Here is a 27,366-nt window from a genome sequence, read left to right on the forward strand (position 1 = left end):
CATTAATAGTATTGGCTGTTGGCCAGGCTTCAGGATCATAGTCAGTAATATCAGATGACCTCTGAACATTGGAACTAGATCTCTCTATACAACCATAGTATCAGAAAAACATTAAATGGCATTCTGGTAGTTAATTAAAAGATTTTGTACTTATACTGTGCTAAGTGAAAGAGGCCAGACTCAAAACATCACATATTGTGGGATTCTATTTATTTGAAATGTCCAGAGAAGGCAAATCCACAGAGACAGAAAGCAGATTGGTATTTGCCAGGGGCTGAAGGGAAGGAGAAATGGGGAGTGACTGCTAATGGGTACAGGGTTGTCTCCTGGGTGATGAAAATGTTTGAAACTAGATAGTGGTGGTGGATGCACAACGTTGTGAATGAACTAAATGTCACTGAATGATACACGTTAAAATGGTTAATTTTATGTTGCTTGAATCTCATCTTAATTTTGAAATATACCTGGGAGGAGAGGAGCTGTGGTGAAGAGTTGGAGTTCTAGATCCAGGCAGACTGAGTGTGAATCCTGGTCCTCCACTCACTAGCCTTGTGACCTCAGACAACTGATGCCACTGCCCGGCCACTGTTTACTCATCTGTAAAGTGGGCATGATCGTTGCACCCACCAAAGAGGGATAACGGGAGGAGGATCAAGCATGGTCATGTAGTCATGCACAGATCATGGAGCACAAGGAGTTGATAAATGGCGGCTGTGGTTGTTCTGGGGAAGGAAGTCACTCAGGGTGAGCTGTGGCCTGGGAGGTGGAACTGCAGAGACTCTGAGCCAGGTTTTCACTTTTGGACCCTGTTTCTATATGTACACTACTTCTCGAATTGTATTAACAGAGGAAAGGAAAACCCCTCCTTGATTCTTTAGAAGAGCTGCAGCTTGATGGAAGGAGACGAGACCACAGAAAGCACTTTCCCATGGAGGTGGAAACCATGGAGCGGGGAGGACAAAGGCTTACAAAGTTTCTCTCAGTGGTGAGAAGACATGGAGAGAGTCAGGGGCCATTCTCTGTAGAGAAGGGGACACTCCATGACCCTGGAATCCTTAGAACCCTTCCTCAGTACCCTTGGTAGGGCAGGATGCTGATCTGGTACTTCAGGGGCAGTTTGAAGACACCATTCTCCCGGGGTGTGAGGTTGATGTCCTCAGGGGCCACGGAGCTGACCAAGGAGATGTTCTGGAGGATGGTTGTGAAGAAGAGGAATAATTCGGTGCAAGCAATGCCTTCGCCAAGACAAATGCGCTTCCCTGTGGGCACAGAGAATCACCAATATCAGCGCAGGGTAGATGTACATTCTTTGCCTTGTCACATCCCCAAGCCCAGAGATCTGGGTCCATTGCAACAGATTTGCATGGAGTTGGCCTTTAACTTGCAATTTAGGGTTGATTTTAGGAGGTTTCCAAACTCTGTGAATCCACGTGTAAATCTTTGGGTGGATGAGCCTTGCACATTTTTCCAGGAGAGAGTTTGTAGCTTCTGTTAGATTTCCAAAGGGTTCAGTGGCCCCACAGAATCTAGGGACCCACTTCTGGTTGGATGTGTGTGCGTGTGTGTGTGTGTGTGTGTGTGTGTCTATTTCTGACATAAAATATTTTATGTCCTTAATTTCTAATATGGGGGTACCTATCTCAGAGGGCTATTGTGAGGATAAAGAAGTTAATATTTGTAAAAATTCTTAAAATAGAATTCTATTCTGGCCCAGATTTAGTATCCTGTAGATGCAGTTAGTGCTTTCTGTCTATTTCTGGGTATGTGTGGTGGGGTGTGTGTCTCTGGCGCTGCACCTGTTTGTCTATCTCTGTATGTCTTTTTTTCTCAGCCTGAGAGCCATAAACTTCAAGAGTTCTGAGAAATCCCCAAACTGTACATAAAATCATGAACGGGACTGACGCATATGAGAGGGGAGTCTATGGCTTCCATGAGATTCTCAGAGGTGTAAGGACAACCACCTCCAATAGTTTATGAACCACGGGCTTGGAGAGAAATGAGGAGAAAAGGAGCTGGAAACTCACACAGAGACACTGAGAGCCTTCTCCTTTACCTAGGTGTTTTTCATCTGCAAGCTGACAATCATGGATGGTCACATCAAGGACGGGTTTCCAGGCATTTGCCAGACCTTTCAAGTTTATAGACCTTGTGCCTGTGTGGAACTATCTGGGAAAGGGTCCACATCTTCCTGGAACTTCCAGAAGTTAGGGGTCATGAGCTTAGAAGTACTCAGGGCAGAGCTCAGGGCTGGCTCTTCATGTTTAACTGGTTCTGTGACACAGGTCTTTCAGAACAGAATGACACCTCTTGTATCCCTCCCTGCCCATCCTCTGCATCCCTGGGGCTGTCCACGTAGAAACACTTTGGAATGTCTTGGCTCTAAGACCTTTTTGGCTTGGCTTGCCTTTCTTTCTGCCCATAGCAGTCAGCCTCGGTATTTTTCTGTCTATACCTCCTGTCAGGCCCTGGTTCTCTGTCTCTCTTCTCTTTGTCTCCTTTTTTCTACTTTCTTCCTGTTGTTTACCTCTCTATCTCTGTCCATTTGGATCTGATTCTGTCTGCAACTCTCTCTGTCTCATTTTTCATCCCCATCTACAGGTAACGTTTCTCTCCTTTACTATTTCTTCTTCTCCACTTGTGTCACTCTCTTTTTTCACTCTTTTGCTTTTCTGTTTCTCTCCCTCTTCTTCCCACTTTTCCTCCTCCTCTCTCCTCCTCCCTCGTTCTTTTCCTTCTCCCTCTCTCTCCCCTCCTTCCTCTCTTGTCCGACATTCACCCTGTCTCTTTCCACCACTGTCTCCTGTGTCTACGTCCTGCTGTGTCTATCTTTGTTCCCCGCTTTGTTTCTCACTCACTCTCTCCTTCTCCGTCTGTCTCTTTCCTTGTTTCCTCACCTCTCTGCCTCTCTCTAAACATAGGACAGGACTATGGAATGGAGGAATTGACCCTCAGCCCACCACATGGCCTCCAATTCTCACTTAAGATGAAATGAGGGAGGAGTCGATCGCACGGGGCAGAGCTAGAGCCCTGGGTCACTGAAGTCACTCATCGAACTCAAGACTTGGGACTTGATTCTCCAGTCTTCCTTTCTCCTAAATGAAGAGGACCCTGAGGCTAGATGTTTTCTCTGGATGGGGCCAAAGAGTGGAGAACAGGGATAGAGAGACATCAGAGCATGTCAGGACCCTCCCTGGCTCCCCAGTGCTATCAAGGTTAAGCCAAACACTCCCCAACTTTCAGGGCCCCCTAGATAAGCTATTCACTCTTAGCCCCATCCTTAATCCATACCCCAGACAGCCTGGTTTCTTCAAGTTTCTTAATGCACCGTGCTGTCTCCAGGGTCAGGCTCTTCCCTTGCTGTTCTCTCTCCCTGAAACACTCTTTCCAGTAGCTGGTTGATGGTCAGCCACAATGTCTTATCTTAGAAGCCAGTGCTTCAAGTAAGCTTTTCCTCACTAACCTACAAAGAGCTGTCAGTACCTCCTATTCCGTGCTCCCAAAGCCCCCTTTACAGAACTTATGACCATTAGGATTATTATAATGATAATAATTGCCCCATGAGCATTTACTTTGTGTCAAGCCATTCTAAGCACACTGCAGGCATTAATTCATTTAATTAGTTATTATTTTGTGAGTATGCTATGAATGTCCATCTCTCTACTGGACTATAAATTTCACGAGGTAGGAACTGTGTCTCTATGTGACTTGTCCAATTCATTATCCTCAGCCCCCAATAGAGCATGATCTCTGAATAATTATCAACAGATATTTTATACTGAGATGTGGAGATGTTAAAATACTTGCTCAGGGTCCAGCTAACCAAGATGCGCATTTGGAATATGATTTCACTTCTCATGCCCCCTCTAGGGTTGCAGTGAAGATGGAGTGGTTAATGTAGGTAAGGCAACTGGTATATTCTCACTGCCCAATAAACAAAGACCTCTCCTTGATTGTCTCAAGAAGTGGATGGCACCTGTACTCTGGTATCTGGGAAAGGGAGTGAGGGTTCACCTTACCTGTGGAGAAGTGGATAAAAGCATCATTCTTCTTCAATGTCCCATTGGCATCCAGAAAGTGGTCACGGTTGAAGGCATCTGGTTTTTCAAAGTAACGTGGGTCATGGAGAGCAGAACTAAGGATGGGATATAGTTCAGTGGCCTGAGGGATGGTCACAGGATAAAAATATTGTCATTCCCTTCCCCACTCCACACTGAAAATCAAAAAAGAGGGCCCTAGTGATAAAACCAATAGTAGGCCAAGTTTGGAGATGAAGAGAACCCAGGATGCCCACTCTGGAGGGATGCAGGAGCCCAGCTGGTCTCACCTTGGGGATGATATACCCTCGGAAGTGAATGTCTTTGGTGATGACATGGGGCAAACTCAGGGGAGGAGGTCCGAGAATCTCTGAATCTTGTGAATGACTTCATCAGTGTAAGGCATTTTGGCTCGGTCATCGAGAGCTGGAACGCGTTGTGAGCCAATCACCTGATCGATCTCCTTGTGGACTCTCTCTGCACAGAAGAGTGGGACCAGTGAACCTCATTTCAAAGAGACATTTCAGCACGGACACTGCTCTATGGGCCAAAGAGCCAGGAAATACCTATAGAAAAGGGTCATATTATTGACACCCCTCGGAGCAAACAGCTTAGGGTGGGGGAAGGATGGAGGAAGCAACAAGATTTCTCATCCATTGAAATCTAATTAATATTATGGATTCTCTCCCCACATACACAGGTAAACACAGACACACACATACCCACAGGTGCCACATTTCTGCATAGAATTTCAGAATAATAACTCTAGGCTATGAATCTCTAAAAATTGTCCAAGAAGAGTAGAAAATGAACGAATACTTATTGTGTATGTATGATAGATGGGGCACTGTGCTAGGTTCTCAGGAATATGACAGTGAAATACATCAATAGATTAACCCACGAACAACTGGATATGTAAATGTATACATCAAGCAATCAATCAACCAAAGGGTCAATTCAAGAATGGAAAGATTTATGAATAGAAGAATGTTAATAAATGTATGCATGTATTTACTTATCAATCAATAGATAAATTAATGAATCATTAATTAATAAATGGTCCATAGACCAATAAATCACGTGAATGGATAAATGGCTAGATTTATGGAGGAATGAGGGAATGAGTAAATTAGAGAAGGAAGGAGTAAATTAAGCAATAAATAAAAGGATGTATTGAATAATAGATGACCAAATCAAGAATGAATAAATGAGTGAATTATTAATTGGACAAATGAAGGAATAGATAGATGAAGTATGAGTTGAAAGGCTGACTGAGAGGCGGAGTCAAGATGGCAGCGTAAGCAGACTCTGAACTCACCTCCTCCCATAGACACAGCCAATCTACAACTACTCATGGAAAAATTACCCCTGAGACAGAACTGAAAACTGGATAAGAGGAACTCCTGCAACAACGGACAATCCTAACTGAGGTGGAAGAGGCAGAGACTCCCTTCTGGAGAGGAAAAACACCTTCACAAGATGCCAACGTCACTGCCTCCGGGAGCAGCGCACAGGTACGCAGCCTCCCTGGAGGCGCGGGGCCCTGAGCCGGGGAGCGCACCCGCTGTGGGCATTTGGTGGACCCACCACAATCGAGACCAGTGGCATAATATCTGACTGTGCCTGCTGCTAAAGCATTGGGGAGTACCCCCAGAAACCTCGGTTCACAAAGAAACTAAAACTGGCTCTTAAAGGGCCCACGTGCAAACTCACCCATTTCAGAAAGCATCCTAAAATCACCAGAAAGAAAGGTGCACAGTGCTTTGGTGACAAGAGACTCACCTAATAGGCCCTGAGAGCATCTCGGTGAGGGGTGAGACCTCTCCAGGGACTGGGACATTGGCGGCGGCCATTGTTGTGGCCTGGTGTGGGCATGCTGAAACAGACGCCATTGGAGTTCTCCTGGGGCCTGCTAGCCCAGGGTCTGCCCCACCCGCTGGAGCACCGATTTAATCCAGCTCAGCCAGGGCAGGCAGCCCACCCTAGAGACTGGCCCCAACCAACAACAAGCCCTCAGGCAACTTGTGGGCCTGCATAGATTGGTGACTGGATTCTCTGCAGCCTGGCAACTGAGCCGACTTGAGCAGGGCAGGGTGTGCAGAAGGAGCAGGTGGAGAGTGTGGGGTGGTGGCGGAGTGTGTGGGGCTCCTGCCATGGAGAGACTGGGTCCGCTTGGGGTGGTCGGGGCGTTCACACAGGGCAGGACTGTGTTGACTGTGTGTGTGGACCTGTGGGCGGCAGGACTTGTCAGCTGCAGAAGACTTGTGCTTCTCAAAGACCCACATAGGAGGTTTGCCCCACCTTCCAAAGCCTGAAAGAATTGGGTGCTGCTGTGCCTGAGGCCAGCCCCACCCAGCTGCAATCATCAGATAGCTGACAAGAGACCTAATAGGCTAGAGGCTTACAGCAATTGTAAGGCCCTGAGCCTAGCAAACTGCCACGCTGGGGGCCTACTCACTTAAAAGAAATACTGCAACACAAATGTGGTATTAGAACGTACAGCCAACTGTGCTGGGGCTCCCCACACCTGATAAAGAGACTGAAGGGCCCACAACAACTACAAGCAGCTGGGCATTACAACAGCTGGCCAGGAGCATAACTCGGCCTCCCTGGGCACCTACAGGGAGAGCAAACAGGCCACAACAGAAGGACACACGTATCCCACATAAGAGTCACCCCTGGAACATTGAGAACTGAGGGAAACACACTGCAGGCCTCCTAAGGCATCACTTACATAAGGTCACCTATACAAGAGCAGGAGACGTAGCTGACCTACCTAATACGTAGACACAAGGCACAGGGAAAGAGGCAAAATAAGGAGGCAAAAGAATACATTCCAAGTAAGGGAACAGGACAAAACCCCAGAAAAGGAACTAAGTGAAAAGGAAATGAGCAACCTACCCGACAGAGAGTTCAAACAAAGAGTGTTAAGGATGCTCACTGATCTGGGGAGAAGAATAGATGAACTCAGTGAGAAAGTCAACAAAGAAATGGAAGATATAAAAAAGAACCAATCAGAAATGAAGAATACAATACTGGAAATGAAAAATTCACTAGAGGGACTCAAAAGCAGAGTAGAGGATACAGAAGAATGGATCTGTGAGCTGGATGAAAGACTAGAAGAAATTACCCAAGGTGAACAGGTAAAAGAGAAAAGAATTAAAAAGACTGAGGACAGTCTAAGGGACCTCTGGGACAACATCAAGCACACTAACATCCGTGTTATAGGTGTCCCGGAAGGAGAAGAGTGAGAGAAGGGGCCAGAGAATCTGTTTCAAGAAATAATAGATGAAATCTTCCCTAACCTAAGGAAGGAAACAGACATCCAGGTACAGGAAACACAGAGAGCCCCAAACAAGATAAACCCAGAGGCCCACACCAAGACACATCATAATCAAAATGTCCAGAATTAAAGATAAAGAGAGAATCCTAAAAGCTGCAAAGGAGGTCAAGTTACATACAAAGGAAACCCCATAAGGCTATCAGCTGACTTCTCAGCAGAAACCTTACAGGCTAGAAGAGAATGGCACGATATATTTAAAGTGCTAAAAGGAAAAAACTTACAGCCAAGAACACTCTACCCAGCAAGATTATCATTCAAAATGGAAGGAGAGATCAAAATTTTCCCAAATAAGCAAAAATTAAAGGAGCTTGTCACCAAGAAACCAGTGCTACAAGAAATGTTACAGGGACTGATTTAAGGGGAAAAGAGAAGACCACAAATAGGAAAAATTATCTATTTCCATGATTAGAATGTAATGGATACAACGCACAAAAAAGAGGTTAGATATGATATCAAAAACATAAAAGGAGGGAGGAGGGGAGTTAAAGAGTACAGCTTTCAGACAGAGGTCAAACTAAAGTGACCATCAATTCTGTATAGAAGAAGAAAGGAACAGAGAAGGACTACTAAAACATTGAGAAAAAAAAAGTTAAAAAATGGCAGTAAGTACATACTTATCAATAGCTACTTTAAACGTCAATGGACTAAATGCTCCAATTAAAAGGCATTGGGTGGCTGATTGGATAAAAACACAAGACCCATATATATGCTGCATGCAAGAGACACACTTCAGACCTAAAGACACTCACAAACTGAAAGTGAAGGAATGGAAAAAGATACTCCACGCAAATGGCAATGAAAAGAAAGCTGGGGTAGCAGTACTCATATCAGACAAAATAGACTTTAAAACAAAAACTGTAAAAAGAGACAAAGAAGGGCATTACATAATGATCAAGGGAACAATCCAACAAGAGGATATAACTCTTGTAAATATCTACGCACCCAATGTAGGTGCACCTAAATATATAAAGCAATTATTAACAGACATAAACAGAAATAGATAGTAACACAATAATAGTAGGGGACTTTAACACTCCACTTACACCAACGGATAGATCGTCCAAACAGAAGATCAATAAGGAAACATTGGCCTTAAATGACACACTAGAACAGATGGACCTAGTAGTTAGATACAGAGCATTCCATCCAAAAACCGAAGAATACACGTTCTTTTCAAATGCACACGGAACATTCTCCAGGATTGATCACATATTAGGCCACAAAACAAGTCTCCATAAATTTAAGAAGATTGAAATAATACCAAGCATCTTTTCTGACCACAACGGTATGAAACTAGAAATCAACTATAGGAAGAAAATCAGAAAAGCCACAAATACGTGGAGATTAAATAAAATGCTACTGAACAACGACTGGGTTAACAAAGAAATCAAAGAAGAAATCAAAAAATACCTGGAGACAAATGAAAATGAAAATACGACATGCCAGAATTTATGGGATACAGCAAAAGCAGTTCTAAGAGGGAAGTTTATAGCGATACAGGCCTATCTCAACAAACAAGAAAAATCTCAAATAAACAATCTAACAATGCACCTAAAGGAACTGGAAAAAGAAGAACAAACAAACCCAAAATCAGTAGAAGAAGGGAAATCATAAAAATCAGAGCAGAAATAAATGAAATAGAGACCAAAAAAATAGAAAAATTTAATAAAACCAAGAGCTGGTTCTTTGAAAAGATCAACAAAATTGACAAACCTTTAGCTAGACTCACCAAGAAAAAAAGAGACAAGGCACAAATAAGTAAAAGCAGAAATGAAAGAGGAGAGGTTACAACAGACACCTCAGAATTACAAAAGATCATAAGAGAATACTATGAAAAGCTATATGCCAACCAATTCGACAATCTGGAAGAAATGGATAAATTCTTAGAATCATACAACCTTCCAAAACTGGATCAAGAAGAAGTAGAGAATTTGAATAGACCAATCACCAGAAAGGAGATCGAAACAGTAATCACAAACCTCCCCAAAAATAAAAGTCCACGACCAGATGGTTTCCCTGGTGAATTATACCAAGCATTCAAACAAGACTTAATACCTATCCTTCTCAAACTCTTCCAAAAAATTGAGGAGGGGGGGAAGCTCCCTAACTCATTCTACGAAGCTGACATTACCCTGATACCAAAACCAGACAAGGACAACACAAAAAAAGAAAATTACAGGCCAATATCACTGATAAACATCGATGCGAAAATCCTCAACAAAATACTAGCAAATCTCATACAACAATACGTTAAAAAGATTAGACACCATGATCAAGTGGGATTTATTCCAGGGATGCAGGGATGGTTTAACATTCGCAAATCAATCAACGTAATACACCACAATAATAAAATGAAAAATAAAAATCACATGATCATCTCAATAGATGCAGAGAAAGTATTTGACAAGATCCAGCATCCATTTATGATAAAAACTCTGAATAAAATGGGTATAGAAGGAAAGTACCTCAACATAATAAAGACCATATATGAGAAACCCACAGCTAATATCATCCTCAATGGTGAAAAACTGAAACCTATCCCTCTAAGAACAGGAACCAGACAAGGATGCCCACTGTCACCACTCCTATGTAACATAGTACTGGAAGTCCTAGTCAGAGCAATCAGGCAAGAGAAAGAAATAAAAGGGATCCAAATTGGAAAGGAAGAAGTGAAACTCTCACTATTTGCAGATGACATGATTTTATATATAGAAAACCCTAAAGAATCCACCAGAAAACTTTTAGAAGTAATAAACGAATATGGTAAAGTAGCAGGATACAAATTCAACATACAAAAATCAGTTGCATTTCTGTACACTAACAACGAAGTAGCAGAAAGAGAAATTAAGAATACCATCCCATTTTCAATTGCAACAAAAAGAATAAAATACCTAGGAATAAACTTAACCAAAGAGGTGAAAGATCTGTACACTGAAAACTATAAAACATTTCTGAAAGAAATTGAAGAAGACACAAAGAAATCGAAAGATATTCCGTGCTCTCGGATTGGAAGAATTAACATAGTTAAGATGTCCATAGTTCCTAAAGCCATCTATAGATTCAATGCAATCCCTATCAATGTTCCAACAACATTTTTCACAGAAATAGAACAAAGAATCCTAAAATTTATATGGAAAAACAAAAGACCCCGAATAGCTAAAGGAATCCTGAGAAAAAAGAACAAAGCTGGAGGTATCACACTCCCTGATTTCAAAATATACTACAAAGCTATAGTAACCAAAACAGCATGGTACTGGCATAAAAACAGACACACAGATCAATGGAATAGAATCGAAAGCCCAGAAATAAACCCACACATCTATGGACAGCTAATCTTTGACAAAGGAGCCAAGAACATACAATGGAGAAAAGAAAGTCTCTTTAACAAATGGTGTTGGGAAAACTGGATAGCCATATGCAAAAAAATGAAAGTATACCCTTACCTTACACCATACACAAAAATTAACTCCAAATGGATTAAAGACTTGAATGTAAGACCTGAAACTGTGAAACTTCTAGAAGAAAACATAGGCAGTATGCTCTTCGACACTGGTCTTAGCAACATCTTTTCAAGCACCATGTCTGACCGGGCAAGAGAAACAATAGAAAAAATAAACAAATGGGACTACATCAAACTAAAAAGTTTCTGCACAGCAAAGGTTGATGGTTATCAACAAAAGGAAAAGACAACGTGACAATTGTGAGAAGATATTTGCAAACCATACTTCTGATAAGGGCTTAATCTCCAAAATATATAAAGAACTCATGCATCTCAACAACAAAAAAACTAACAAACCAATTAAAAAATGGGCAAAAGACCTGAACAGACATTTCTCCAGAGAAGATATACAGATGGCCAACAGACACATGAAAAGATGTTCCAAATCACTAACTATCAGGGAAATGCAAATCAAAACTACAATGAGATATCACCTCACGCCCGTCAGAATGGCTATAATTTACAAGACAGAAAACAACATGTGTTGGAGAGGATGTGGAGAGAAGGGAACTCTCATACACTGCTGGTGGGAGTGCAAACTGGTGCAGCCACTATGGAAAACTGTATGGAGATTCCTCAAAAAATCAAGGATAGAACTACCATACAATCCAGCTATTTCACTGCTGGGTATTTATCCAAAGAACTTGAAAACACCAATGCATAAAGATACAAGCACCCCTGTATTCACTGCAACGTTATTCACAATAGCCAAGACTTGGAAGCAACCTAAGTGCCCATCAAGTGATGAATGGATAAAGAAGATGTGGTATATATACACAATGGAATACTACTCAGCCATAAGAAACGATGAAATCCAGCCATTTGTGAAAACATGGATGGACATTGAGGGTATAATGCAAAGTGAAATAAGTCAGAGGGAGAAGGTCAAATGCCTTATGATTTCCTTCATTAAGAAGTAGATAATAACAACAATAAACAAACACATAGGGACAGAGATTGGATTGGTGGTTACCAGAGGGGAAGGGGGGAGGGAGGAGGGTGAAAGGGATAATTCGGTACATGTGTGTGATGATGGGTTGTAATTAGTATTTGGGTGGTGAACATGATGTAATCTATGCAGAAATAGAAGTACAATGATGTACACCTGAAATTTTTACAATGTTATAAACCAATGTTACTGCAATAAACAAAAAATTAAAAAAAAAAAAAAAAAAAAGAAAGGCTGACTGATGGAAGGATTCAGGAATGAGACCTAGCTCAAATAAGGACAGATGGATGTATGAATGAATGAATGAGCCAATGAATCAATGACAAATACTTCATTGAATTAATCACCATTTCAAAGGATCAATAGATGAATCAATTAATCCAAATAAAGTATGGAAGTGTATGTTTTTGGATAAATGATAGATAAAAGAATCTGAGGATACAGGTTAATTAATGAATAAAAGTACAGACAGATCAATGGATGGATGGAGGGATGGATGCATGGATGGATGGATGGATGGATGGATAAACTGATCTTTAAGTAATCAGAGAAAACAGTGGGAGAACACATTGACAGATTTTTTCATATATCCATCCACCAACAGGGCTGGCCTAGTTGGGAGCTCCTTCAAATCCCGGCAGTGCTCCAGCTATAAGCATGGAACACACCCCCTCTCGTTGATGAAGGAACCCTAGCCCCATTTCTGCAGCCCCAAAAGTGGTCAGAAGACCTCCCTCGCCTGGCTGTCCCAAGCCTGCCCACCTGTGATGTAGGAGTATTTGAGCATGAGCAGTAATCCACAGTGGAGAGTGGTGCTGGTGGTCTCAGTGCCAGCGAAGCAGTGCGGGAGCGTATTGAGGATGAGGTTCTGCTGGTGGAACTCACTGTTTGGGTCAGACTTCTCCTGTGCCCAGAAGGGTAGGGCTCGTGTCAGGGGAGGCTGGAGTCTCACCCCACACGCCTCTCTCAGGGTGCCCTCCACCTGTTTCTGGGTCTCTCATACCGTCTGGCTCATTTTCCTATTCTCTGTCATCTGAGGGTCCAACCACGTATCTCTGTTTCTGTCTCTCTAAGTCTTCCTTCACTCTGTCTGGCTCTGTTTCAAACTCTCTCTCCATTTCTTTGATGTGTTTGTCTCTCTTCTTCTCTCAGCCTCTTTCTGCCACTGTGGGTCTTTTCACCTGTTGCTGTATTATTGTCCCCTGTTCTGTATTTCCAGTATCTCTCTCTCTCTCCGCCCTACTTTATTCTTCCTTTCATCTCCCACTCCATTCTCTCCCTCATCTTCCCTCCCTTTTCCTAATCTCCCATCCTCATCCTCTGTACTTCTCTCCTCCTCTTTCCCACTCTCTAAACCCTTCCCCTCTCTTGCTCTCACTCCACATTTTTCCTCTTTCCCGTCCCCTCCAGCTCCCCTCTCCCAAACCCCACTTTGTCCATGCGCAACAGGTAGGTATCAATGATGTCCCAGGGGTTGCTGGGGTCCAGAGTTTTACGGTGCTCCTCCACACTGTGGGCAATGAAGGTGTTGACTTCCTTCAAGTTTTTGTAGACTTGCCTGCGTGTGCCAGGAAAGTGCTTCAGGAAGTTGGGGAAGAGCTCAAACACCTGAGGCACGAGGTAGAGAAGGTAATGTGAGGTCCTCTTGGGGCTGAGGTCACAGGAGGAGCAGACCTGCTGGGTCTTAACACTTCCTAGGGGAATCTCTGTCTCCCTCTCTCTTTATGCGTCTGTCTCTGTTTCTCTGTTTCTCTATCTATCTATCTATCTATCTATCTATCTATCTATCTATCTATATCTGAGTCTTTCATTCACTGATTTTATGTCTCCCTTGATCTGTTTTTCTCTTATTTTTCTCTTTCTGCATCTTCCTCTCTCATCCTCCTGTTTTTTTGTTGGTCTCTGCCCCACATCTCCATCTCTCCTTTCCACCTCTTCTTATCTCTGTGTGTTTCCACTTATTGTCATCTCTCTGGGCTTCTCTTGCCTACCTCAGCCAGTTTACCTGTTTTGCTCAAACCTCTCTCTGACTCTTTCCACCTCCTGCATCTCCCTTGCTGTGTCAGGTATTGATAACAGGATGTTTACACAAGATGAGCCTGTTGGTGGGTTAAGACTATTCATTCATGTGGAACATATATTTACTGTTATGGCTGATGATAAATGTAATAGTCAAGTTGTTGCAAATAACTGCAAAAGATTCAAAACCTATCGATGTAAAATTCCTTGCTAATCCCCCTCTCTAGGATAACCACTGTTAACTTTTTGGTGGATCTCCTTCCAGACATTTCTTTCTCTGTGGTTCTCTATGGGAGGAGATAATTGAAACCACCTGTTGGGCTTGTCTCATCTCCTCATCCTGGGACCCACTGCAGATTTGTAACAGTCCAACCTGTGAATGTGACACACACCTGATGAAGAGCAATGGCCATGTGTATGTTGTGCCATTTAATTTTTTTCAGTTAATGTACAATAGGTGTATTTCCATATTAGTCGAGAAAGAGAAACTATTATTTAGTTTTAGAAGAGGAGCATACTCCTTTATAATCTAGGAGACATTTTTTAAAAACATAAAGAAGGAGGAGAAAAGGGAAAATGAAGAAATGCAGTTTCTTATTTTCATTGATCTTTGGATTTCATCAAGTGAGGAGTTTCGTCAAAGACAGAGGCAAAGATTCAGGGGAAGCAGGGACAGAAGAGTAGAGAGCCTGAAAGCCTGATTCATTCTCCCTCTCTCTCTCTCACACACACGCGTACACACACACACAGACACACACACACACTCTTTTCAACTCTCTCTCTCAGCATCTCTTCATCTCTGCCCTTCTTTGTCTTGTTTTCTCTCTGTCTTCTCTCTTTTCCACCCCTCTTCTCTCCTCTCTCTTCCAAGTCCTCATTCCTTAGTCTCTCTCTCTATTTCTGCCTCCCCTTCACACCTCTTTCTTTCTCTTAGTTTCTCAGTCCCTGTCTCACCAACTATCCCTCCCTCCAGGTCTCAGTCCCTGTCTCTCCCTGTTGTCTCTGCCCTTCTTCCAGCCCTAAGCTGCATTTCTGGCCCTCAAAGCAGATCACCCCTTTCCCCTGCCCTGGATGCACCCTCATCCCCACTGTCCCTCAGCCTCTTCCTGACCTGGCTGGAGAAGGAGCTGACGAGTGCAAAGGACTAGTATATCAATTCCAGGAGCCACAGGAACTCAGGATCTCTGTAGGAGAAGCGTTTTCCAAAGACAATTCAGCAGATGATGTTGGCAGTGATGACGTGGAAGAAGAAGGTGGGATCCTGGAGAGCTCCTAGGGGGAGGACGTACAGGTCACCAGACACCGACTCAAAGGCCTGGAGAGCATTTGGCTGCTGCCCATCTCTGTGTGACTGTCCTCCATCGCTCAGTAATGATGAAGAAAACAGGACCAGAAACAGCTAACAGTCATCAGCCCATATTATGTGCCAGGCCCTATCCTAAACACTTCGCATATTGTTTTACTTATTCCCACCACAACCCTGTGAAGAATGCACACTTTTGTTATTACCCCTATTTCATAGATGAGCAGACAGAGAGGTTATCTCTTTTGACCAGGGTTACCCAGCTACTCATCACTGTGGCCAGGACTCAGAAACAGGTGTCCCAGTTGCAGGGCTGTGTGGTTGAACCCTGCTCAGGCCCCAGGCCTGACTCTAGGAGCAGGGAGAGTTCGGTCCCACAGGGCAGGGGTGGTGCAGAGCAGGTTTTCAATCAACCGCATGTGCAAATTAAAGAGCTCTGCTCCCCCTTTCTCTTATCTGTCTCTCCCACTTCAGCTCTTCTCATCACCTCTCTGACTCTGGTCTTTGGTAATCATTCTGCACTTTTAACTAATGTTGGTGTACTCCAGACTTGGCCCAGTTGGACGGAGGGTGGGCTGTGAGCCCACAAAGGCCAGGTGGGTGCAGCCTCTCTCTGGGTCTCACCCATCCATCTTCTCTTGTTCCCCTGCAGACCCTTTCCTGATCCTGTCTGTCTCTCTTATTTTCTCTGTCTCAGTTTCTCTCTGCCATTGTTTCCTTTGGCATCTCTGAGCCTCTTACACTTGCTCTCTTGTCTCTGCATGTCTCTCTTCATTTTGGCCCCTCCATCTCTGTCTCTGTCTCCTTCTCTGTCTCCTTGTGTCACTCTGTTTCTTCCTGTCTTTCTTCTCAGCACTCTGTCCCTATTCCTCTGTTGCTCCCTGTGTCTCTGCCTCTGCCTCTCCCTCCCAGTCTCCACATTTATGTCTTGCAAATGGTTAAGAAAGGACCCTGTCACCTTTGTGTCTCATCAACACCTGTTTATGGAGAATCCAAAAACAACGAGAAGTGCTTCTTTGATGGCCAGTGCAGCTGCCTGAGACCTGAATACCTGACTGCCCTCTTGGCTCACTGCCAGTTCATCAGCAGTTCACACAAGGAAAGAAAACTGAGTTTGTCATTTTCAAAATGTCTGTACTTTTCTCTTTTCTTTCTTTGCTTTCTTTTATGAAAGTCCTGTTTTTGCCTTTGATAGATAACAATTAATCTATCCATTGGTCTCCCTGAACACAGCTACAGAGTGTGCTAATACCTTATTCTATGTCTTAGTTTGTTCTCGATGCTACATACTCCACATCTCTTCTGGCTCCCCGTGTCCATCTTCAGATCATCTCTGTCCGTCTCCATGCTCCTCTCTCTGGCCCTGTCCCCCAGTCTGATGGTCTCTCAGGCTCTATCTTTCTCTATATCTAACTCTCTTTCTCTGCCCACATCTACCCCTCTGTCTTTCTGTTGCTGTGCACTGCACTTCTCTCCTGATTCACTGTCCTTCTTTCCTCCCCGTCCCCCGGGGCTCACCCTTGGTATTCCGCAGCTCCTCCAACAGACACTGAGCCTCCTCCTGAATCCGTTCCTCCACACTCCGCTTTCCCATCCCAAAGTCCCTCATGGTGGCCAGAGAGAATCGGCGAAGGGTCTTCCAATGTTGCCTGTTGGCAAAGACCACACCTGGGGGTGTAGAAGTTAGGTTGGGTCCCTCTCCACTCCTTACTCTCCCTTCCAAGACTCACCTCCCCAAGCCCCTTCCTCCTTTCTGCCCTCACTCAGTGCTTCTGATATCGTTACTGAATCCCTGGACGACTTGCTCAATGACAGCAATTTTACCTCGGCCAGAGAAGGCCTCAGCTTGGTCCACCAGGGCCTCCCGGATGGCCTCTGTCCCACACAGCAGGACCATAGCCGTGGCCCGAGGTACACTGTGAAGACGTCCCCATATTTCTCTTGGAGCTGCCAATCATACCCACTCATAGGGTTGCTGTTAATCATCGTGCACCTCTGTGCCCATCCCAGTTGTTAAACAGTTGAAAGACTTACATTAAATTGATAATTAGCTACTGCCCCCAAGACTCTCCACCTCAAGACCCAGCAATTAAAGGAGTAACCCATCACCCAGCCAGTTCCATGTGACTGGTACCTGATGTGTAAATATTTCTAGTAACACACTTGCACGTACCCCTGAGTCTATAGACCGCCCTGGCATCGCAACTGAAAAATCATCTTTGTTGTGAACTAACTTCAACCTGCCGTCTGCCTCCTGACATTTCCCCAGAGAACCACCCTGAACCCCCTACCCAGTAGACATGAAAGGAAAGTGAGGGCCCACTGGGGTCATCATGAAATTTGAAAAATCATAACATCAATACAGCCATTTGGGAAACTCCCCAGCTATACTTCCTGAAGCTGAATGTATGTTTACTCAGTGAGTCAGCATATTCACTCTCAACAAAATGCACAGCAAGAATGTGCATGTGGATTCACCAAAAATATGAACAAGGAGATTCATAAAAATCTTATTAATGAAATGTTCAGCACCGTCGATACAGAATAAATATGTAATGATGCACTCATGCCGTGGAATACTACACAGCAATGAAAAAGAACAAATCATTGCTAAAACTAACAACACGAATGAAACTCACAAACATAATGTTGAATGAAAGCAACTAGGCACAAAAGAGTCCTTATGTCATAATTCTATTTATATTATGTTCAAACAGCACACACCTGTGGTGTCAGGATAGTAACAGGGGAGTGACTGGAAAGGGTACATGAGGAATGCTTCTGGGGATAGGTCATGTTGTACTTATCTCTATGTCAATTACATAAGTATTTTCACTTAAGAAAATTCACTGGGATGCACACTTATGATTTGTGCACTTTTTTAGAGTAATGTTAAACTTCAATAAAAAGTTGACTTGAAATCATAAAAGGGTTAAGTTTAGTTAAAACTTACATTGATCTCTGCAAAGCCTCCTTGCTTTCATTCCTGTTCCCTCTACAATCATTTCATCATCTTCCCATCCCACCCCACCCTGAAGTGAGAGTAATCCCATTAAAATGTAAATTAATTAATATCCCTAACTTGCTCCAAAAACTCCAATGATCCCACTGCACTGAGAATAACACCTTAAGTCTCCACCATGGAACACCCGGCCCTACATAACGTGACCCCATCACCCCGCTGACTTCTCCTCTTACTTGCCCCTTCACACACTCAGATCCAGCCTCTGTATTGTCCCCAAAACATGCTGAGTTTGCCCTGTTTCAGGGTTCTTACATCAACACCCGCTTCTCTCTGGTGCCTTCCACTTGCATCTTTCAGGGTCTCTGCTCAGAAACTAAGAAAGACTGAGTCTTTCTCTCAACACTCAATCTAATGTAGCTCCCACCACTTTCTAAAATATCACTCTGGTTTATTTTCATCATAGCTTTTGTCTACCTAATATTTCCTTACTTGTTTATTTTTGTATGCCCTGTCCAATGCCACATCATCAATGCTGAGAATATTCCCCAGCACAAAGAATGTGCCCAGTAAACTATCATTGTTAGAGTGAGTAAATGAATAAGTGGATTGAAGTAGCTGCCATTTAACTTACTATAGACCAGGCTCTATGTAATATCGCGTTTAATCTTCATAACAGTCTCAAGAGGTATACATTCCTGTGGTCACCATCTCATTTTACCAAAAGAGGAAACCAAGAGTAAGAATTGAGTAACGAGTAAGAGTTGAATCTGGAACATGAACACACATCTGATCTGACCCTGGACAGATTTGGAAGCATATGGGGAAATGGAGGAGAGGCAGAGCCACCATCCTCAACCTGTTCCAACATGACACCTGCTAGCCCATGCTCTCTGCATCACTCCCTCTCTCAATCTGTCTCTCTCTCTTTCTCCCTCCCCCTCACAAAGATGGAATGATAATCGAGGACATGGACAACTTGAGGATCCTTGGAGACTGTAGGGAAGAGCCTTTGGGGGTCTAGAACTCTCAAAATTTTATGCTAAATGTACCTGGATATTTGTAGGGGAGGGAGCCCACAGCTTTAATCTAATTCACAAAGGATTCATTGATCCCAAAATTCTTAGGCAGCTTCAGTCTATGAGGGCATTAGAGGTGAAGAGATCTCTGTGCTGGACCCAGCTTCCTCTCTCTGGGATCCCAGCTGTGTGACTGTGGCAAAGTGCCCTCCCCAGGCTGAACTTCACTGCCATGCCTCTAAGATGAGTATAGCTCCTCTCCAGGCCTCTTGTTGTAAACAAGACCTGATGAACTCCCATGACAGTACAGATGAATCCTAGTAATTCTGAGTGAAGACACTAAGTCCAGGAGTTTACACAAAAGCATGGTACCCTTGTGATACATTAAAGACACTGAAATAATATGCACTTGGGGCCTCCATATCTGTGATAAAATGCTCTCTATTAAAAGCAAAGAGATGACAGCCCAAGATTGAGGAATGTGGTCACCAAGGTGGAGGAAAGTGGATGGAGGACACAGAGCAAATGGAAGTTACTGTCAGTGTTCCAATTCTCTATTGGGTACTGGGTTTATGGAGGTGGATTACATTATTAACTACTAAATAGATCATCAAACATGAAATCATATCTGGAAGTGACACAGAGCCTAGTAAATACTCCAGTGTCAGCTACTATTATAGTGCATTAATGTTCATTATTGGTAAGCACTCTGTACCTGGCCTCACGTCCTGCTCTCCCTCTCATCTCCCCATTGTCCTGGCACTGCCATGAGCCACTCTTTGCTGTCTTTTGTTTCAGAGGGGAAACCTACCTGACTGATGCCACTGTCACCTTTTCTGTCTCTTCCAGTGGTGAGCAGGTCCCCAGGAACACGACAGACGGTGGCAGAGGTGGGTGAAGTTCTACACCCGTGGTTCACACCCAGACACCCCTTCACGCCCAGTTGCCTGCCCTAGACACAGTGCCCACACACTTCCAACTGAGCAAGGACACTTCTGACTGTCTGACCACCATCTACCATGCTTCAACTTCACACCCCTTACTCACCAACCTTCACACATCACACCCCTGAGCCTGGAAGGATGCCTCACTCCTTCTGGGGAGTGATTCCCAAGTACAGAGACAGGGAGCCATCCTCAGACCCCATCCTCCTGTGTCTAACCCTCAGGATGGATTTGAGTAGGCCTCTTCTGTCCATCTGCAGAAGGTTCCCCAAGAAGGGCAGAGGATGGGGTCCTGGAGGGAGGTGGCCTTGGGCCTTTGGGAAGCCCCTGGCCAGAAGCAAGAGTCTTGTGAGGAGAGCAAGGAGGAGGAGCACGCTAATCTCCATGGTCCCTGTCTTACGGTCTTTCACCCCACTGCAGCCTGGAGCTGGGACGTTTATCCTGAGCCTGCCTCCCCACCCAGTTATGTAACTTCCTCCCTTCCCCACCTCCTCCCTCATCATTGTCCAGGAGTGTGAACTTTAACGGGAGGCTCTAAGGGACCCACACTTCTGGCTCTGGCAGCCCAGTGACCTGCTCACTCCCTACTTCTGCACTCCCTCCCTACATGTTGGCAGAGATACTGCTGTAGAGATACCAGGGTCCACATGAGTGTGTGTGCATGTGTCTACGTGTGTTTGCTTATTTTTGTGGGTATGGGTAAGCATGCACTGTCTACTTGTTTTGGCCATGTTTGTGTGTTTTTGCTTGCATAAATTTGTCCATGCATGCTTGCATCTGTGTGTGTGCTTGAATGATTTTCCTACGTGAAAGAGGTGTTTGAATTTATGTGAACATGATGATGTGTGCCTCTGTGTATGAGTCTGTGTTGCTTATGTGTATATTTTTGCATATGTGCAGACTTATATGTTTCTACACCTGAAGGTGTGTTTGCATTTACATGGTGGTCGTGGTACATGTCTCTGTGTGTGAATCTGTGTGTGCTTGTGTGTTTGTGCATCAACCAGTTCTAGTCTTTATAGGGCCTGCAGACCCTCAGTGTCTATCTAGTCCCCCTTCCTTCATCCTCCTTTCTGCGACAACCACAGATGAGAGTTGGGAGAAACAGAGGAGGGGAAGAGACACAGAACTGGTGAGACTCAGAGGTGGAGGGGCAGGTGGAGAGAGACAGAGAGACTGAGATGTGACAGGTGGAGCGTTGGGGTCCTCTGGATGTCTGATTGCTCTGACCAGCACTAGGTGGTTCTCTTCCTGCCTCTGGCTCTGTCTCCACAGTGCAGGACTTGTCTCTGACCTTCACTGACAACCTATATGTGTGTTGGTCTACCTCCTGCTATCTCTCTCTGTCTTAGACTCTGTTTTTTGCCTTAGACTCTGAACTCCGGGAGCTCAGAGACTGGCTGAAGTTTGATTGACGTCCACTGGTCTTGCATCTGTCTCCATCATCACTCTGAGCCTGCCCCCACCCAGCCTCTGGCAGGCTCACTCCATATTTGCTGAATATGTGAATGAATGTGTCCATGTCCACCTGTCATGGCCTGGGCCTGACTTTCCACCTCTCTCTGTCTCTCTCCTTTAAAAGGCAGTGGGGGAGATGAGGCAGCACCTTTCCTGCAATGTTAGGCAAAATCCTTGCAGGACCCAAGTCCCTGACTCCAACTGTTGAGTCATACTCCTCCAACCCAGGAGTCATGGACTGATGATCCTGACCTCTTGAATTCAGGGGTGGAACCTGTACTTTCATGACCTTGGAGAGGTGCCACCATGGACTTTCCTGAACCTGGACACTGGCTCCTGCTGTGTGTGTGATCTGGCACTAGGCTCGGGTCCTCATGTCAGTCCTGGGAATCGCAAGTTGGGACACATGAAGTGCTTTACACAGAGTAAGTCACGTATCCTCACCTTTTGAGGCAGGTATGGTTGTCATCCCCACTATTGATAGGGAGAGTGAAGCACAGAGAAGTTGAGAATGTTGTCTAAGGTCACATTGCAGGTTAGAAATCCATTGTCCAATATGGTATCCACTTGCCCCATGTGGCTATTAAGCCCTTGAAATATGGCTAGTAAGACTAATTAAAACTAAAATTTAATTTTAACTGGAAATTGATACTCAATTCAGTTGCTGGAAAACTTCTAAGTACGTTGGAGCAACTTGGGTATGTGAATTTCCTTTTTCAATTGTAACTTTCAAGAAATCTAAATAGGGCTCAAGTGTTTCCAAAGAAAACTTAGGGTCCCAGTTAAGATGAAACATAAGTGCAAAATAAACACCACATTTCAAAACTTATAATGAAAAAAAGATATGATGAGAGGCAGAGGCAGAAATAGAAAGAAACCCAGAGACAAAGAGAGGCCTAGAAATAGACAAGAGATATAATACAGACATGGAGGCAGACAAAGGGAATATGCAAGAGACAGAGAGAGAGAACAGGAGAGTAAGAGAGGCAGAGACACAGACACACAGAGATGGGGCGGGGCACTGGCATGGCTGACATCAGTGAAAGAGCTTGTTTTTATGTGTAAGAGTGTGTTTGTATTATTATTACTTTATTTTCAAAAGTTTTACTGAGGTATAATTGACATACAGTAAACTGCATATATTTAAAGGGTACAATTTAACCAATTCTGACATGTTCCACACCTGTGAAACCAGCACCGCAATCAAGATATCCATCACTCCCAAAAGTCTTCTCTGGCCATTCCGTAACTCCTCCTTTTCCCCATTTCCAACCCGCTCCCCAGCAACGACTGCACTGCTGTTTGTCCCAGGTTACAGATACAAGATCAACATAAAAAATCATGTGTATTTCTATATACTGGCAATGACCAATCAGAAATAGAAATTTTAAAAGAATATTTACTATATCATCAAAAATATGAATACTTAGGAATGAATCTGACAAAATACGTGAATGCCCTGTACACTGAAATCCTCTAAACACTGCTGAGAGAAATTAAAGAATGTACTAGTTTTTATTGCTGCTGTGACAAATTGTCACAAATTTAGTGATATAAAACAACACAAATTTATGATCTTTAGTTGTGTAGGTCAGAAGTTCAAATGGTTCTCAATGGGCTAAAATCACGGTGTCAGCATGACTGCATTCTTTTCTGGAAATTAGAAGGAAAATCTGTTTCCTTGCCTTTTTTCCAGCTTCTAAAGTCTGCCTGCGTTCCTTGGCTTGTGGCCCTTCCTCCATTATAAAGCCAGCAAGATTGTATCTCTCTGATCATTTCTCTACAATCAAATCTCCCTGTGATCCCTCTTTTCTGCCTCCCTTTTCCACTTAATTTTATGGCCCTCATGTTTACATGGCATCCACCTGGATAATCCAGCATACTACCCCTTTCTTAAATTCAGCTGATTAGTAATCTTAATTCCATCTGCAAGCTTAATTCTCCTTTGCTATCGTAAAATATTCTGAGATTCTGGGAATTAGGTTGTGGACATCTTTGGGGGAGCCATTATTCTGCCTGCCACAAAGACCTAAATCTATGAAAAAATATACTGTCTTCACAGGTCTGAAGACTCATATGGTTAAGATTTCAATTCATGTGGATTGAGAGCAATCCCAATCAAAATCCAGAAATGGACAAACTGATTCTAAAATTCAGATATAAATAAAAAGACTTCAAACAATACAACTTTGGAAAAGAAGACCAGTGTTGGAGGACTACACTATCTGATCTCAAGAAATGTAAATCTATAATAATCAAGACAGTTTGGTATTGCACTCAAGATCAAGAGAATTAAGAACAGAAGAATAGAGAGTCCAGAAATAGATCCACATATGTATTGATCTGATTTTTGACAAATGTGCAAAGGCAACACAGTGGAGAAACAATACTTTTAAAAAATAGTGCTGTGAAGGGGCTGGCCCAGTGGCACAGACAGTTACGTCTGCGCGCTCCACTGCGGCAGCCCAGGGTTCGCCGGTTCAGATCCCGGGCTCGCACTGATGCACTGCTTGGCAAGCCATGCCATGGTGGCATCCCATATAAAGTGGAGGAATTTGGGCACGGATGTTAGCCCAGGGCCAGTCTTCCTCAGAAAAAATAAAAAAAAGAGGAAGATTGGCAGATGTTAGCACAGGGCTGATCTCCTCACACACACACAAAATAATGCTGTAAAAATTGGATATTCTTATGCCAAAAAAGGGAATTTTGATTCCCTTTGTCTAAAAATGCATCATGAACCTAAATGTAAAACCTCAAACTGTAAAATTTCTAGATATGACACTAAAAGTGCTATCCGTAAAAAGAATGATATGTTGAACTTCATCAGATTTAAAAACGTTTGCTCCTCAGAAGACACTATAAAGAGAAGAAGAAAACAAGCCATAGACAGGGAGAAAATATTTACAAATCTCCCATCTGACAAAGGACTTGTCTCTAGGATAAAGAACTTTCAAAACTCAATAGTAAGGAAACAAACAACCCAATTTAAAAAATGGACAAAAGATTTGCTCAGACTCTTCACCAAAGATGACAACATATGACGTTAGCACATGAAAAGATGTTCAGAATCATTAGTCATTCTGGAAACTCAAATTCAAATTACAATGAGATCCCATTTTATGCCTATCAGAATGGCTAAAATAAATACAGTGACCATACCAACTGTTGGAAAGGATGTGGAGCAAGTGGAACTCCCGTAACTCTTGCTGGGAGTGTCAAATCTTACAGGCTCTTTGTAAAACAGGTTGGCAGTTTCTTACAAAGTGAATACACCTATCATATGACCCAACCATTTCAAAAATAGGTATTTACTCAAAAGAAATTAAAACATATGTACATACAAACACTTGTATGTAAATATACATAAGCAGGTTGAGTTGTAAGAGCCCTAAACTTAAAATAACCCAAATGTCCATCGACAAATCCTTGAGTAGTCAAGTAATGGAATACTCTCAGCAATGATAAGGAATGAGCACCTGATAACTGCAACAATATGAACAAACCTTCTATTAGTCTCAGTACTGCTGTAATAAATCACCACAAATGTAGTGGTTTAGAACAACACAATTTATTTTCTTACAGTTCTGGAGGTCAGAGTCCAAAGTCAGTCTCACTGGGCTAAAGTCACATTGTGGGCAGGGCTGTATTCTATCTGGAAGTTGCGTTACTTGACTCGGGGCCTATTCACCTCACTCCAATTCGTTACTTTCCATCATCACATCTCCTACTGCTCACTTTAACATCCTTGCCTCTTTCTTATAAGGATCCTTGTGATTACATCCTTGGCCTACTTGGATAATCTCCCCGTTTGATGATTCTTAAATCACTTTTACCATGTAAGGTCAAATTCACAGGTTATAGGGATTAGGACACGGACATATTTGGGAGGCCATTATTAAGCCTACCCCAGACTTCAAAATAATTATGCTGAGTGGAGGAAGGCGGACACAAAAGAGGACATACTGTGTGATTCCATTTCTAAAAAATGTAGAAAGTGCAAGCTAATCTCTAGGGACAAACAGCAGATCAGTGGTTGCCTGGGAGGGGGTTGGAGTGCAGGAAGGCAGAAGTTACAGAAGGACATAAGGAGGCTTTTGGGGTGATGGATATGTTCATTATCTTGATTGTGGCGATGGTTTCACAAGTATGCGATATGTCAGAACCGATCAAATTGTACACTCTAAGTGTATGCAGGTTATTGTATGCCAATTATACCTCAGTAAAGCTGGCAAAAATAAAAAAACAATAATAAAAACACACTCTCACGTATAAAAACAAGCTCTTTTACAGATGCCAGCCATGCCTGTGCCCCCTGTAGGTCCCCCGTTCTTGTGTTTTGTGTCTCTGCCTCTCTTGCTCACTTGTTCTCCGTCTCTGTCTCTCTTGTGACTTCCCTTTTCTGCCTCCATCTCTTATGGAGATGGTATTATATCTCTTATGCATTTTTTGGCCTCTTCCTATCTCTGGGTTTCTTTCTGTTTCTGTCTCTGCCACTTATCATATCTTTTTTTCAGTATAAGTCTTTGAAATCTGGTGTGTATTTTGTACTTATAGCACCTCTTAATTGGGACTATAAATTTTCTTCAGAAATAATATAGTTGATGTGTATTTAGATTTCACGAAAGTTGCAATTGAAGAAGCAGATTCACATACCCATGTTGTTCCAAACATATGTGGAAGTTTTCCAATAGCTGAATAAAGTATTAATTTTCTAATTAAATTTAAATTAGTCCTACCAGCCATATTTCAAGTGCGTAATAGCCACATGTGGCAAGTGGCTATCACATTGGATAATGTAGTTCTAACCGGCAGTGTGACCTTGGGCAAAACTCCCCACCTCTCTGTGCTTCACTGTCCCCATCTATAAAGTGGGGATGACAACAATGTTTACCTCAAAGTGTGAGAATTAAGTGAGTTACTCTTTGTAAAGCCCTTCACCCGTCCCCACCAGCTATTCCCAGTGCTGGAATGAGGATCCAACTCAGTGGCAGATCACACAGCACAGCAGGATCCAGTACCTGGGTTCAAGAAAGTCCATGGTGGCGCATCTCCAAGGTCGGGAAAGTACAGGTTCCATCCCTGAATTCAAGAGGTCAGGATCATCAGTCCATGACTCCTGGGTTGGAGGAGTATGACTCAGCTGTCTGGGTCAGGGACTTAGGTCCTGCGAGGGTTTTGCCTAACATTGCAGGAAAGATGCTGCCTCATCTCCCCCACTCTCTTTTAAAAGAGAGACAGGGGGCCGGCCCCGTGGCTTAGCGGTTAAGTGCGTGCGCTCCGCTGCCGGCGGCCCGGGTTCGGATCCCGGGTGCGCACCGAGGCACCACTCCTCCAGCCATGCTGAGGCCGCGTCCCACATACAGCAACTAGAAGGATGTGCAGCTATGACAGACAACTATGTACTGGGGCTTTGGGGGAAAAATAAATAAATAAAATCTTTAAAAGAGAGACAGAGAGAGGTAGAAAGTCAGGCCCAGGTCACAACAGGTGGACATGGACACATTCATTCTCATATTCAACAAATACAGACTGAGCCTTCCAGAGGCTGTTGTGGGGGCAGGCTCAGAGTGATGATGGAGACGGACACAAGCCCACTGGACATCCAACTGGTCCCAGTGTCTGAGCTCCTGGAGCTAAGATTTAAATTGGGAAAGAGAGACACTGAGACAGAAAGAGACAGCAGCAGAGAGAAATACACACATACAGATTGTCTTCTACGGTCATAGAAAAGTTTTGCACTGTGAAGACATAGCCAGAGCAGGGAGAGAAGGGTGAATGCTCCACCTGCCAGGTCTCAGTCTTTCTGTCTCTCTCCACCTGACCCTCTCCACCTCTG

General features: G+C 43.6%; 1 pseudogene; it reads right to left on the reverse strand.

The window, feature by feature from the left end:
* Positions 1–1,068: 1,068 nt before the first annotated feature.
* On the reverse strand, positions 1,069–20,458 carry LOC101391128 (cytochrome P450 2B11-like; annotated as a pseudogene).
* Between the last annotated feature and the right edge of the window lie 6,908 nt (positions 20,459–27,366).

Source organism: Ceratotherium simum, chromosome 33 (assembly GCF_057802395.1).
Source record: "Ceratotherium simum simum isolate JZ-2026a chromosome 33, ASM5780239v1, whole genome shotgun sequence".
Classification (NCBI taxonomy): domain Eukaryota; kingdom Metazoa; phylum Chordata; class Mammalia; order Perissodactyla; family Rhinocerotidae; genus Ceratotherium; species Ceratotherium simum.